The sequence below is a fragment of the Scylla paramamosain genome, chromosome 5 (genome assembly GCF_035594125.1).
Source record: "Scylla paramamosain isolate STU-SP2022 chromosome 5, ASM3559412v1, whole genome shotgun sequence".
NCBI classification, from domain to species: Eukaryota; Metazoa; Arthropoda; class Malacostraca; order Decapoda; family Portunidae; genus Scylla; species Scylla paramamosain.
The window spans coordinates 1,360,486-1,373,259 of record NC_087155.1 but is presented as its reverse complement, the minus strand read 5'-3'; positions in this window follow the sequence as shown (position 1 = coordinate 1,373,259).

Sequence of the window (12,774 nt, the reverse complement as noted above, 5' to 3'; positions counted from 1 at the left end):
TGCAAAATCATGGGCATGTCGATCATTTTGTGTGATATTATTTTAGTCAAGTGTTGTGTTATCATTTTTATGACTTTTAGCTATGTAGGCAGTTTTATTTATTTTACATTTTTGTATTTTTAAGTCGTTGATTAACAATAAGTAACTTTTTTAATTAGGTTAGTTTTATTAGTTAGTTTTATCTTTTATTATTTCATAGTTTTGGTATGTAATAACTTTTTAAATTTTATTGGCTAGAATTTTTTAAGCGTTAATTCTATATTATGTTATTTTCCTTTAACAATACTATGTTTGAAATATTCAATTATTTTATAAAATCAAATAATCCTCTATAGAAACTAATTATTATTTGTAAACCGTTTGTAGAGCATTACGTATTTTAACTTGTCCTTTTATATTGATAGTGTATTAATACTGCTTACTGTTCTTAATGGACTTTATAACAGTCTTGCTACTTTGCAGTGGACCGACAGCGTCACTGCCATTTTACCTTTAACTTTGTAATTACATGTTGAGAGTAGCGTTGTGGTCAATAAAATAATAATAATAATAATAATAATAATAATGATAATGATAATAATAATAATAAAAATAATAATGATAATAATAATATTAATAATAATGTGTGTGTGTGTGTGTGTGTGTGTGTGTGTGTGTGTGTGTGTGTGTGTGTGTGTGTGTGTGTGTGTGTGTGTGTAACGGAAGGCAAGAGGAAACAACGCTGTCAGTAATTAATCTTAAGACGGAAGTGAATCTCAGAGAAGTGTGTATCATGACATACTCCCCATTACTCTCTCTCTCTCTCTCTCTCTCTCTCTCTCTCTCTCTCTCTCTCTCTCTCTCTCTCTCTCTCTCTCTCTCTCTCTCTCACTCACACACACACACACACACAGAAAGTCCTCATCTCAGAATTTCTTTTTTAAAAATCAACAAATCTATTTTTCCCCCTTCCTCCCTTTCAGCAGCTCATTTTTCCACTTATTGTACTTCCCTTTCCCTTCATTCCCTCCCTTCTTCCCTTCCTCCATATACGCAGGCGAGAAAGCCATCCACACCTGCTACTACACATCTGTCAGAAACCTTTACACCTTTCCCATAAGCCTGGCTCCTTTTGGTTACCTGTGATCAGAGTGGCAGGTGAGGAGGGGAGGGAGGAGGTCACGGGAGGCAGGAGGAGAGAGGATAAAGTACAGAGGGATGAGGGGGAAGGTGTAAGGCATCTAAATCTCTGACGAACCAGCATATACCAAGAGGCAGGAAGGTATTCGCCTCTTCACGATGAGTAAACAGCGGAGGGAGAGCGTGGGAGGACAAGATAGAATAGACGTGGAAGGAAGATAGTTTTAGAATTACGTTTTCTTCATCCGTGTTTCGTTTTCTTCACCCGTGTTACGTTTTCTTCGTCCCTGTTTGCCTTACGCCCATCTTCGCATCTTCCACTGCTCTACTTTGTGTCAGAAACAAGTCTCATTCTTCTACTTACTTTACCGCTGTCTCTGCATCATTATTTTGTTGTCTTTCATTCCTATTATACTTCTACTTTCTTCTAATCCCTTGGTGTCCCTTTGTCGCTTTCTGTTCTTCCTTTATCACCAGTTTCTGTTGTCCTCATTCCTTTTTCTAAGTTTCATTAATTGCTCTCTTTCATTCCTATCATTTTATACCTCTAATTTATCCCTTTTGTAGTTCCCTGGTGTCTCTCTGTTTCTCTCTGTGTCTCTTTTATCACCAGTTCCTGCTGCTTTCACTCCCCTTCCTCTCCTGACCAGTTATTCACCACCACTCTTGTTTCTTGCCATTCCTCGTTACTCATTCTTAATCACTCCCTGTCGTTTCTTGCCGCTGGTTATCATTCCACGTCATTCTCAGTCATTCCTAATTCCTCTCTGTGATCTCTTGGCACTCTTTAGGATTACGTGTCATTACCACTCATTCCTAATCATTCCTTGTCGTTTCTTGGCACTGCTAGTCATTCCTTGTCACTCGCAGTCATTTTTCACCTTCCTTATCATCTCTTATCACTTCAAGTCATTTCAGTCAACTCCATATAATTTCATAATTTCAAAACACTCCTAGTCGCTCATATTTTTTTATACTCCTCACTCCAGAAGCCTCCCAGCCACTCTCATTTTCATACCTCGTCACTCCAGAACACTCCAAATCACTCCCGTTTTCATATCTCGTCACTCCAGAACACTCCAAATCACTCATTTTCATACCCCGTCACTCCAGAACACTCCAAATCACTCTCATTTTCATACCTCGTCACTCCAAAACACTCAAAATCACTCCCATTTTCATTCTTCTTCACTCCAAAGCACTCCTATAGTCACTCCCTGTCAAACCCTGTCACTCCTTGTTCATCTTCACCATCTCCAGACACTCCCCAACCCCTCCAAGTCTTTCAGTCACTCGTACTCACTCCACACGCCTGTCTTTCCTCATTTGTTTGTCTCGTACTAATACCCAACACACCAATGCTACCCTACTCTCTCTCCCCAGCCTCCCATCCACGTGTCGGTTTCCTCATCGTCTCCTTGCACTTCTCTCCCTCCCGTTCTCATCTTGATTACTGGGAGAGGCAGTGTCGCAGTGGCCCAGTCAAGGGTGCGTCTGTGTTTAGCCTTCAGCCTTTCAAGTTCCGACTAATAGATTCTGGTCTTTTTTTTTCTGTTTAACTCCTCCATTTGCGTCCGTGTGATGGAGGTCAAGTGATTTGGTGCAAAGGGCCTCGCTTCCACTTGATTTGCTACGTTTGACCTGCGACGCGTGTGATTTGAAGTGGCGGGGAGTTGAGAGGTTTAAAAGCTCCGTCGGTCAGTTTCCCCTCTTGACTGCTTAAGTGGCAAAGTGGCAGCGTTTAATTAGGATGATTTTGAACGAAAGGCTGTGGAAATCTTGCTACTCCCTTTCCTATTCTTTCTCCATGATTAGCTGTGTCTCTTTCTTACTCTCTCTCTCTCTCTCTCTCTCTCTCTCTCTCTCTCTCTCTCTCTCTCTCTCTCTCTCTCTCTCTCTCTCTCTCTCTCTCTCTCTCTATCTATCTATCTATCTATCTCTTTATTTGATTAACCTCTTCTCATTTCTCTTCTTTTCTTCCTTTCTTGTGTTACTCTTCATTTCCTTGCTTACCTCTAATTTCTATATTTTCTTATCTTCCTCTCTCTTCTTACTCTTCCTTCCATTGCTTATTTTTCCTGTTCTCTTTTCCTTTCTTCCTTTCTTTCCTTACCCTTCCTTTCTTTGCCTACCTCTAATTTCGCTTTTATTATCTTCCTTTCTCTTCTTTATCTTCCTTTCCTTGCTTATCTCTCCTGTTCTGTTTTCCGTTCTTCCTTTCTGTTCTTACTCCCTTTCCTTGCCTATCTCTACTTCTCTCTCATATTATCCTCCTCTCTCTCTGCTAACCTGTCTCTCTACTTACTCTTCCTTCTCTTCTTTGCCTCTCATCCTCTTTTCCTACCTGTCTTTCTTTTTTTACTCTTCCTTTCTTCTAATTTCTCTCTTGTTACCTTCCTCCCTCCCCCCCTTGCCTCTCATTTCCTCCTGTTACATATCTTTACAGTCTTAACGATTAACAAGTGAAATTGGAGTAGCTTTTTATCTCTCTCTCTCTCCCTCTCTCTTCTTCCTCTTCTTCCTCTTCTTCCTCCTCTTCCTCCTCCTCCTCCTCTTAGACTTAATTCTTTATTACTTTCCTCTCAAATTCATGTGGTTTTTCTATACAACATCTTTTTTTTTTTCAGGGCAGTATTGGTTAGAGTGATGAGAGTGGTGGGGAGGAGCGTCTGTATTATCCTGTCTCTCCCACTAATAGCGTAGAATAGTTACCGAAACAGTTTAGTAAGGAGCTCTGTTGCTGTTTGGACTTTCTTTGTATTCCTTTGTATTCGTCCTTTTCCTCCTCCTTCTCCTCCTCCTTCTCCAGCAATATAACCAACCAGCCGGACAGATAGACGGAGAGAAAGAAAGAGAGAGACAGAGAGAAGGACACACAGAGGAGGGTTTAGAAAAAGACTCGGGAAGAAAAAGTCCAAGACATCCTTTTCTTATTTTATAGAGTGTCCGTCTGCACGGCTCTTCAAACAACGCGAGGAACAGGAGGAGGAGAAAGAAGAGGAGGAGGTGGAGGAGGAGGAGGGGGAGGAGGAGAAAGAGGACGAGGAAGAGAATAGATCAGTGAAAAGCTTTGTGTTGAAGTATTTTTTTCTTTCTCTCTCTTAGTGGTTAAAATGGAGGGTAGTTACGAGGAAGAGGAGGAGGAGGAGGAGGAGGACCACGAGGAGGAGGAGGAGTTGAAGTTGTAAAACGTCACTGAAAAATTTGAGAAAACTGATAGATTTTTTCCGTTCCTCCTCCTCCTCCTCTTTCTCCTCCTCTTGGTCGTCTGTCATTATATTTCCTCGCCTCCCTGACTCTGGCCCTCGCTCTCCCAATCAGAAAGGCTTGTCAAGTCATCCGTTTGTCTGAAGCGTGGAGATGATGGATGATTGTCGCCTTTCAAACAGACACACACGCACACACACACACACACACACACACACACACACACACACACACACACACACACACACACACACACACACACACACACGCACGCACAGACAGACACACAGACCGACACTTAAGGTTCACGTTGAGTGTTAAATGAGTGTTTTCCGTTTGTCGTTCTTGGAAAGTTCAATCATACAGGAAAGAATTGAGCTTTCTTCTTCTTCTTATTATTATTATTATCATTATTTTCTTCTTTTTTTCTTTTTTTCTTCCTTTCAGGTCTCCTATTTCTCTACCTAAAAAAAAAAAAATGACATTGTAGTTTTATTTAGACAATTGACAGACAGATATGTGTTTCAGTTCTATGTGTTATTTTCTTTATTATTCATTTGTATAAATTTTGTTACTCGTGTATTTTGCAGTATGTGATTCGTCATTTCGCCTATAAAGTATGTGTGTGTGTGTGTGTGTGTATGTGTGTGTGTGTGTGTGTGTGTGTGTGTGTGTGTTTAAGTCATTCACACGCACCCCCAGGAAATAAAATAAAATAAAAAAGTTTAATTAAAGCCATGAAAAACAGATTTGCCAAAGATAACTTGGTGTAAAGATTAACAAGCCTTAAGCGTCTGTTATGAGCACCAAACTTTTCTAATTAAGCTTTTTTTCTTTTCTTTTTCTTTGTCCCAGAAACGAGTAATCATTGGTGACCGTCCTTAGCTCGGGACAGGACCATCAGCTGGGCGGCGGCGGTAGTGGTGGCGACGGCGGATGTGGTGGTAAGGTTATATACGAAGAGGAAGAAAAGGAAGAGAAGTAAAAGGAAATGCCAGAGGAGGAGAAAGAAAAATAGAAGAAGGCGCGAGAGAAGGAGATGAGGAGGAGGAGGAGGAGAAGGAGGAAAGCGCTATGGAAGAAAGAAGAGTAAGAAGAGAAGTAATGATTGGGTGTTGGAGTGCCCCTCTCTCTCTCTCTCTCTCTCTCTCTCTCTCTCTCTCTCTCTCTCTCTCTCTCTCTCTCAAGTGTGTCGGTGTGTAGTAAATATTTAAGAGAGTTCTTAAAGAAAATAGATCGCTGAGAGAGAAAAAAAGATGTCAAGCAAAGAGGACAAAGAAAAAAATCAATAACTTTGCTTCCTTCTTTCTTCTTTCCTTCCTTCCTTCCTTTCTTCCTTCCTTCCTTCAACCTTTCCTTCAGTATATTCCTCCATCACTTCTTCCTTTATATCTCCTCTCCTTTAACCCGTTTACTCCTCATCCCTTTTATATTTTTATCTCCTCCTTCCTCTTCCTCCTCCTTGCCAAAATAACATTGCCTTCCTAATATCCTTCACCCCCGTACCCACCCCCCAATATCCTCAGTATCCTTTTGTGTCCCACACTTCCTAACCTCCCTGCCCCATCCTTCCCCTTCCTTCATCCTTCTCCATACACTCCGGCCTCGCTTCTTATAAACAGACGAAGACGAAGCCAAAGTCAAGAAGCCGAACACACACATACTTCCGAACAAGGGCAGTGGTGGTGGTGGTGGTGGTGGTTGTGTTTAGTGATTGAGAATATTGGTTTCAGGCAAGTTGGTTGTGTATGTGGGGGAGAAAATACTTATATTAAGGTGAGCAGTGAGACAGGTATTGGTGCTTGGGTCGTGATGGTGGTGGTGCTTGTGGTGGTGATGATGGTGATGGCGGTTGTCTGTCCTCTTTGTGTTTTATTGTTTATTTATTTATTTATTTATTTATTCATGTCATTTGGCCTTTTTGTTTGTTTTGATTGTTACTATTGCATGTATTATGTATTAATCTATTTATTCGATAATAATAGTAGTAGTAGTAGTAGTAGTAGTAGTAGTAGTAGTAGTAGTAGTGCTAAAGCAATAATAGAGAGAGAGAGAGAGAGAGAGAGAGAGAGAGAGAGAGAGAGAGAGAGAGAGAGAGAGAGAGAGAGAGAGAGACCAGAGGAACCATGAATCTACCAACTTTCCACACTCTCTCTCTCTCTCTCTCTCTCTCTCTCTCTCTCTCTCTCTCTCTCTCTCTCTCTCTCTCTCTCTCTCTCTCTCTCTCCTCTTCTTCTTTTCTTTCTTCTTCCTACTATTTTTTCCTCTACTCCTCCTCTTCCTCCTCCTCTTCCTTCTTTGCCTCTCTTCATCGTTTTCATCTTTCTCCTCCTCTTTATCTTCCTTTTCCTTCTCTTTGTCCTACTTCTCTTCCTTCTTTTCTTTCTCCTCGTCTTACTCTTCCTCTTCTTCTTCCTCTTCCTCCTCCTCCTCCTCCTCCTCCTCCTCCTCCTCCTCCTCCTCCTCCTCTTTCTCCTTTTCCTTCTCCTCGTCCTCCTCCTCCTCCTCCCCCTTTTTCCTTCTCCTCCTCTTTCTCCTCGAATTGTTACCATCTGGCAGAAGATGGAGATCTGTGCAGGGCCGAACATCTCGGTATAGGGAGTCGTATGTTCCATCTAGTATCAGGATATTGAATGGGAATCAACAGTTGTAAAAGAAGGCAGCACTCAGGGACATCAGCAATACTTTTAATGTTTTTAATATTTTAATGTGTTCTATTTTTGATAGTTTATGATTGAGAATTTAATAGATGTAACTGATAGTTTTAAGAATTTTTATACTTCTAAATTTCTCTTTTATACTTTGGCAAGCACAAGACAAATTCTCTGTAAGAGCAATAAAGTATTATTATTGTTATTATTATTATGTCTTCTACCGCTATTTTCATGCTAACTGTTCTTCTGATCTTGCTAACTGCATGTCTCTTCTCCTTCCGCGGCCTCGCTGCACAAGACTTTCTTCTTTTTCTCACCCCTATTCTGTCCACCTTTCTAACGCAAGAGTTAACCAGTATTTTTTTTTTTTTTTATGTAGGAAGGATACTGGCCAGGGGCAACAAAAATCTAATAAAAAAAGTGCCCACTGAAATGCCAGTCCCATAAAGGGGTCAAAGCAGTGGTCAAAAATTGGTGGATAAGTGTCTTGAAACCTCCCTCTTGAAGGAATTCAAGTCATAGGAAGGTGGAAATACAGAAGCAGGCAGGGAGTTCCAGAGTTTACCAGAGAAAGGGATGAATGATTGAGAATACTGGTTAACTCTTGCGTTAGAGAGGTGGACAGAATAGGGGTGAGAGAAAGAAGAAAGTCTCTTCCAGTAAATCCATGAACAAAAAATATTTCTATAAAAAATATATTTTATGACAATATGTGTGTGTGTGTGTGTGTGTGTGTGTGTGTGTGTGTGTGTGTGTGTGTGTGTGTGTGTGTGTGTGTGTGTGTGTGTGTGTGTGTGTGAAGAGGCAAGGAAGTGTTTATTGGCGTTGCCTTACACACACTGTATTCACACTGTGCACGTGTCTGACTCTGCCTCACTGTGTCAGGCCGAAGCTGCCACACAGACACTTGTTTTTCCTTTTTAAGGCTTCCTCTCATCACACCGTGACACCTGATGACTATTATACAGGCACTGGTGCTAGGGATAGTAGTGGTAGTGGTAGTAGTGGTGGTGGTACTAGTAGTAGTAGCAGTTGTAGTAGTAGTAGTAGTAGTAGTAGTAGCAGTAGCAGTAATAGTAGTGGTGGTTGTAGTAGTAGTAGCAGAAGTAGTAATGGAGGTGGTAGTAGTAGTAGTAGTAGTGGAGAACCTGTGGAGAACCTCAACTCCCTCAAGCTCACCAGGTCCCTCACAGAGAAGATCATTGCTCAGGACGCACATGGTGAAATAGCCCAAAGTGCAGTCACTGAGCAAGGACGAACTATATCTAGAGATAGGCAACAACATCAACGAAACTGTCTCGAAGACCTGATAAACATCCTGCCTGCAACCACAGTGAGAAAAATCCTCACCGCACAGGAAACGGGAGCCTCTAACTGGCTAACGTCACTGCCCATCAGAGCGAAGGGCTTCAGCCTCAACAAACAAGAATAATTTGTCGACGCCATTGCTCTGAGGTACGGCTGGCCGATGGAAGGACTCCCCAGTACCTGTGTGTGTGGCTCCCCCAATGACGTCAACCACACCATGACGTGCAAAAAGGAGGGATTCGTATGTATCAGGCACGATGAGGTGAGAGATCTGACCGCCAGCATGCTCAGGGAGGTGTGCCACGATGTCTCCACTGAACCGACCCTCCTGCCGCTAGACGGCGAGCACCTACGCTACAGAACAGCCAACACCACCAACGAGGCTCGAGTCGACGTCAGTGCACGAGGGTTCTGGACAAGGGGACAGAAAGCATTCGTGGACATACGGATCTTTGACCCGATGGCCGCCTGTCACCACGAACTCTCCCTGGAGGCCGCCCACCGCAAGAATGAGCAGGAGAAGATCCGAGCGTATGGGGAGAGAATCCAACACGTTGACCAGGGCAGCTTCACACCTCTGGTCTTCACCACATCTGGCGGGATGGGCTCCAAGGCTCAGTGCTTCTACTCAAGACTAGCCGACCTAATGGCAGAAAAGAAGCACCAGCCAAGGAGCCATGTCGTCGCATGGATGAGGTGCCGTCTCTCATTCTCCCTCCTCAGATCTGCCCTCCTGTGTCTCAGGGGGACAAGGCATTCCACTCCCATACCTGCAGACTTAGGAGGCCTCGACTGCGAGGCTACAGTGGTGGAGAGTGGCATAAGAGTAGATAGAGTAGAGGTAGAGTGAATTTATAGTTAACAACTAATGTTTATATTATAGAGTATTAGATATGGTTGGATGCCACAGTCATTAGCGAGAGCTGGGGCTAATGACCTCCAAGTAATGGAGCCCCTAATTGACACATCAATAAACATGGGGTGGAGGTATTATTTTAGTGTAGTAGTAGTAGTAGTAGTAGTAGTAGTAGTAGCAATGGTGGTGATAATAGCAGTAGAAGTAGTAGTAATGGTGGTAGTAGTGATAGTTCTAGTGGTGGTATTAGTAGTAGTAGCAGTAGTAGTAGTAGTAACAACGGTGGTAGTAGTAGTAGTAGTAGTAGTAGTAGCAGCAGCTGTAGTAATGGTGGTGGTAGTAGTACTAGTCTCTTCTAGACAGGGTGGAATCAAAAGCTTTTCGTCTCATCAACTCCTCTCCTCTAACTGACTGTCTTCAACCTCTCTCTCACCGCCGCAATGTTGCATATGTATTCTCAGTCATTCATCCCTTTCTCTGGTAAACTCTGGCACTCCCTGCCTGCTTCTGTATTTCCACCTTCCTATGACTTGAATTCCTTCAAGAAGGACGATTCAAGACACTTATCCTTAAATTTTTGGCTACCACTTTGGACCCTTTTATGGGACTGGCATTTCAGTGGGCATTTTTTTTAATTCGACTTTTGTTGCCCTTGGCCAGTGTCCTTCCTACATAAAAAAGTAGTAGTAGTAGTAGTAGTAGTAGTAGTAGTAGTAATGGTAGTGGTGCTAGTAGTAGCAGTACTAGTAGCATCAGCAGCAGCAGTAGTAGTGGTAGTAGTAGTAATAGTAGTAGTAATAGCAGTAGTAGTCCCAATAGTCGCAGTAGTATTGACAGTAGTAGCAGTAGTAGAAGTACTCGTATTATTATTATTATTATTATTATTATTATTATTATTATTATTATTATTATTATTATTATTATTATTATGAGTAGTAGTAATAGGAGTAGTAGCAGTAATGGTGGTGGTGGAGGTGGTGGTAGTGGTGGTGGTGGTGGTGGTGGTGGTGGTGGTGGTGGTAGTAGTAGTAGTAGTAGCAGTAGAAATAGTAGTAGTAATAGTAGCAGTAGTCGCAATAGTATTAACAGTAGTAGCAGCAGTAGTAGTAGTACTATTATTATTATTAATAGTAGTAGTAGTAGCAGTCACAATCGTAGTAGTAGTAGTAGTAGTAGTAGTAGTAGTAGCAGTAGTATTAACAGTAGCAGCAGTTGAAGTACTACTAACATTAGTAATAGTCATAATCGTAGTAGTAGTAGTAGTAATAGTAGTAGTAGTAGTAGTAGTAGTAGTAGTAGTAGTAGTAGTAGTAGTAGTAGTAGTTATAGCAGTAATAGTAGTAGTAGCAGTGATAATCGTAGTAGAAGTAGCAGTAATACTCGTAATAATATTTTTATTATTAGTAGTAGTAGCAGTGATAATCGTAGTAGTAGTAGAAGTATCAGTAATAATCGTAATAGTATTAGTAGTAGCAGTAGTAGTAGTAGTAGCAGGCCATGGGGGCAGAAAAGAGTGTCCTTTGTGTGAGTTTGTTTTTCCTTTGTAGTGAAAGAGGAAAGAGTGTTGCGGTAAGTAACAGTGATGGTGTTGGTGACAATGCACACTCATGTTGGCAGCCACACACACACACAATTTTGAAGGAGGGAAACAGACAACAGTGAGTGACGGCAAGCAGCTTTAGCGGGTCGCGTGACGTTGCTGCGAGCGTGGCGGAGAGGGAGATGACGGGAAGCAAGGGGGAGGTGGAGGAGGAGAGGGGAGGAGAAGGAGGAGGAGGAGGAGGAGGAGGAGGAGGGGGAGGAGGAGGTGACGACGACAACAACTACTGTTACTACTACTATTATTACTACTACTACTACTACTACTACTACTACTACTATTTCTACCACAGTTACTACTATTTCTGCTACTGCTACTGGTGCTGCTGCTGCTCCTCCTCCTCCTCCTCCTCCTACTACTACTACTACTACTAATAATAATAATAATAATAATAGATTTACTACTATTAGGAGGAGGATGCACAGGTGGAGGAGGATGGAGAGAGAGAGAGAGAGAGAGAGAGAGAGAGAGAGAGAGAGAAGGCAAACAACTGTGTGTGTGTGTGTGTGTGTGTTATAACAAGACAAGTGGCAATAAAAAGCAGGTAATTTACCGACAAGCATTGCACGACAACATTACTGCGGTGATTAAAAGTACTCCTGTAAAATGCTACGTGGCATCATACAAGCCAGACAGGAGGGCAGCGAGGCCCAGCGACCTTGAAAACAGCTGACTGACTCACAAGAGAGAGAGAGAGAGAGAGAGAGAGAGAGAGAGAGAGAAGAGTGCACTGTAAGATTTTTTATTTGTTATTTCTGTGAATAAATTACGGTGTCCATGAATAATATTTTTATCTGTAATCCTACACACACACACACACACACACACACACACACACACACACACACACACACACACACTAATAATAATAATAATAATAATAATAATAATAATAATAATAATAATAATAAAAATAATGAAAAAAAATATGAATCTAGGAATGACGGTAAAGCGGACAGGGAGGCTTACAAGTAGTAGTAGTAGTAGTAGTAGTAGTAGTAGTAGTAGTAGTAGTAGTAGTAGTAACAGTAGTCATAATAATAGTAGTAGTAGTAGTAGTAGTAGTAGTAGTAGTCAAAATAGTAGTAAGAGTAGTCGTAATAATAATAATAATAATAATAGTCGTAGTAGTACCAGTAGAAGTAGTAGTAGTAAGTTATCGTAATAATAGTAGTAGTAGTAGTAGTAGAACTAATATTAGTATAGTAGTAGAAGTAGAACGAGTATTAGTATTAGTAGTATTAGTAGTAGTAGCAGCAGTAGTAACAGAAGTAATTGTAGTGGCACTAGTAATTATAGTAGTAGTAGTAGTAGTAGTAGTAGTAGTATAGAGTATTAGATATGGTTGGATGCCACAGTCATTAGCGGGAGCTGGGGCTAATGACCTCCAAGTAATGGAGCCCCTAATTGACACATCAATAAACATGGGGTGGAGGTATTATATTAGTAGTAGTAGTAGTAGTAGTAGTAGTAGTAGTAGTAGTAGTAGTAGTAGTAGCAGTAGTAGCAGTAGTAGCAGCATTTAGGTAGAGCGAGTGTGAGGTGCGGTTCACACCAGCCAGTCACTGTCATCGCCGTCCGTGACGTCATGAGTGGGGGGGAGGGGGCGAGTAGAGCACCTACTGTGTGGGCAGCGGAAAGGGGAAAGGAGCGTGAGGCGAGTGGGGGCCAGGAGTGGATGGTGGGTGGGGGGCGGGAAGGGGCGGATGGCAGGCGGGGAGCGGGAAGGAGTGGGTTGCTGGTAGGGGCCTGGCAGGAGTGGGTGGCGAATGGCGGCTAGGAAGGAGTGGGTTGAAGGGAGGGGAGGAAGGAGTGGGAGGGGGTAATGGCAGGAAGGTGTGGTGGCAGGTAGTGGCCGTGAAGGGGCTGCTGGCTATTGGGCGGCCAGAAGCTGCTGCTGGCGGAAGTGGGACGGGAAGGAGTGGCTGGCGAGTGGTGAGGAGAGAGAGATTGGGGGGATAGGAGGCGTCTCGGACTGACACAACAAGATGGCGTCCTGTCTGAGATGGTGGCAAGTGTAGTGTAGTGTG